Genomic DNA, 3,552 nt, shown 5'->3' with positions numbered 1-3,552 from the left:
TTCAAAAATAGGTGGTAGGTCGAGCATTTATTTTTATATCGTCTGTACAGTCTAACCGCACCCATCACCGGAAGTGTTTAGTCATCAAGATTTTTTTGAAAGAGCACAATGTCTCACAATCATCGGCCACCTGCTTTGACTTTACCAAAATTGCCACAATTACATCATACAATTGAAAATGAGTATCAATCAAAAATATAATTGATCCACCTGCTGTGGTCTTCATAGCAGTTGCTTCTGTTCATAGCATTGTTCTTTCATTTTTATAAAAACAGATAAAAGATAGTGACAGACAAGATTACAGGTACCTATTCAGTTCTTCAGCACACTACAGTTTTTGAGATCTCTATCACTTGTTGACCTATTTATGCGATGCTTCCTTATTTCCAAATTAGATTTACCAAAAAACATTTTGTCTCCCACACTTGTATATTGAGAATGCTATGGAAAAGGAAAGGTGACTGATTTACATGGTTTTGCAAAGTTCATTTGAATACACTTAATAGATCTTCATAATTGTAAACTTAAGGCACATTTATCATTCCCACCTTGGCACATTATCAGAAGATGTAAAATCATTTATCTGTAAACATCTTGGAGTGTCACTAGAAGATATGCCTGTATTTTTAAGTGTCATTTAGTAGATGCAAGATGCAATGTTACGAAAAATGAATACATTTTTAAGTGGAAAGATGTCCCCATGCAACTAGAATTTGCTTAAACCCTGAATCCTTAACACCACAGATGAGAGTAAATGCATTATTTTTTACTAGCAAGAAAACAGTAAGTGCCACACTTGGTCTATACTAAGATCCCAGAAAATGAAAATGTATACTTATGCATACGCTATTATCAGCTTTTCTATGGCACTCTTAGAAAGCAATGAGTGTATCTTGTGGAGCCAAACTCTTATGGGACACAGTTCTACATAAGTTTCATCTTAGTGAAAATAGTCTTTACTTCAGCTGTTATCTTCTAATTTCAAACTTTACTGTACTGAAAGAAGACTTGAGTCTTGATCCATGCACTTGTAAACTTATGATGATTATGATTACTAACTAACCACACCCATCATGCTACATAATTATTAAATGGTACATTACTTTGATTGATTATAAGAAACAATAATGAATTAGTCTTAAACTCTTGAAGTCCATCTGTACTTTTCAGTAGGTCTGTGCCATATATCACATGTAGTATACTAAAACGGTCCCATATACAGAATATAGGACCTTTGGTTTGTGTCCTTGGATGTTATATAGCCGTCAGGCCTACAGCCCTTGGGCTATATCACATCCTCGAACACCAACCACAGGTCCTATATTTTGTATATGCGACCTACTAGTATACAATATAATATACAATATATATATTTATACAAAATAATATTGATTTTAGGGTCAGCATTACCTTCATTTGCTACATTGGATACATCACTTGTGTTAATTAAGCTATTGTGTCGATTACGATAGTCTATTATTACACTCATCATGCGTAATAGTAAAAAATTATTAGACTTAGAACACAGCATACACTAACCTCAAGCTAAACAACTCACAAAATAATAAAATGCTTTATTGAATTCCAAGAATAGTTGAATTTTTTTATTGTATTGACTCTTGTGACGATAATATGTTGACTTCGATACTTTGGCTTCAATCTTCTTATGGCTTTGGGCTGCTTCATCTTTTTACAATGACTGTAGTCCTCAAAAATCAACCATCTTAAAAACGTTTACTGAGTAGTGCCGTTTAGCCGTGACAGAGTACAATCATCATTTAAAAATTAGAACACCGGCAATCCGTTACTGAATCATTGATGCGTCAATTTTGCTGTGTGAGTGCAGTTTTGCTTCTCTGAGATCTTGTTAATAACGAAAGCCACTGGTAGACTTATACAAATGTATGCAATCTCAGAGGGTATGCTGTAAAGGTATTTTGATGCATGATTTTTGTAGTAACTCATAGGCACTAGACAGTGACTTGTTTCTCAGGGACATACACAAGTGTCATAATAGATGGATACGACAGAATTGATTTAGAGGGTGTTGTATGAGAAAAATATCTGCAAGCTATTTTCGAAGTATAAGGCTGAATTGTGTTCATTTATGTTCAATCTTTATCATTTTGTTGGTCATATGTACTTTCATCAAAGGCAATGCTATTGGTCCCACCATGTCAATGAAACATTTCCACCTTCATTATGAGCTAATTGATGCAAGTCCATTTTTTTTTCTAAAAAACATTGTTAAACATGAATTCCTTTAGTACAATTTAAAAACCTCTAATTGGTGAAGATCTTGTTTGTACTCTTGGGATGTTTAGTCTCATAGCTTAGAGCAAATAGAGATATTCAAACTTGTAACAAGTGATGCATCTTCTATCAAGTGAGCTAGTGACAGTTGTGCACTTTTGATGTTACATAGTTCTTTTAGGAATAGCTTTTAATGGAGTGACTGGTAATTCTATTACAAATAAAAGCAATTATTACAATACTAATAATTTTACCTTTAACGTTTTATTTTCTGCTAGATTTGAGAGATTTTCATCATTATTGCCAGGGTAGATGTAAATTTTGTGTACTTATTACTGGCATTAAATTTTATTTCCATATTAGCTATCCTTTCATTTGTTATGCTGTTTGCTTTATTCAGTTTGCTGCAGTATGTCACATAAAACAAGCATAGCAGTGTAAAATATTCCTATAATTAATTTCACCACCTTGCAAGTACAACTTTGTCCTTAATAAAAATTTTTAGAGGTTGTCTCTACCTTCTAATTCTTGTAGAGAAGTCTTTAGGCAGTATGTCTAAGTTCTTTTACTGTTAATAAGCTAGTAACTTTGTCCCATGAGTAAGTGGCTAATTTGTTTGCAGTTGCCACACCCACTCACGTAAAAGAGCATGGGCGGGTGGTTGCTTAGGCTTGCTATTTCCCCAAATAAATGTGTATAGAAGAAATGTAGGGGTGGACATACAAATAACTAAATATATATATATATATTAATAGCGCGACAGTGAATTAACAAAGCTTCCAGGTCATTAAAAAGCTTGTGTCTTCATGTCCAGGCAACAATGAGACACTTCAACGTATTCAGTAACTTTGCATAACTACAAGATACTTCGTGAAGTAAATAGACAAAACCACTGCTGAGATGATTGTGATATGAACTTATAATTATTAAAAAGGCAAACGACTCTTAACACTTGACAAGTGACAATCACATAAGATAAACTAAGAGGGCAAAGTGGAGCGAGACAGAGAGATGCAGAACAAAGGAAGCAAACAAAACAAAAGAACAACAATCTGTGTATTAATTAAAGCATGGGTTCGAGTGCTCCATTGGATTTATCCGCATGAGCTTCTGGTCAAGTAATTAAAAATAAAGCACGAGGCCGAAGTCCGAGTGCTCTATTTACTGCAATGAGACCGGAAGCAAGTGCAGATAAATGCAATGGAGCACGATGGAACCATGCTTTAATTGTTTTGTAGTGTTTAACTTGGAGGTCAAAGAATTCTTAGAAGAATTTGACCTTATCAGAGCCTGTCTAGT

Source organism: Amphimedon queenslandica, unplaced genomic scaffold (assembly GCF_000090795.2).
Source record: "Amphimedon queenslandica unplaced genomic scaffold, v1.1 AMPQUscaffold_13522, whole genome shotgun sequence".
NCBI classification, from domain to species: Eukaryota; Metazoa; Porifera; class Demospongiae; order Haplosclerida; family Niphatidae; genus Amphimedon; species Amphimedon queenslandica.
Note: the sequence above shows the minus strand (reverse complement) of the source record.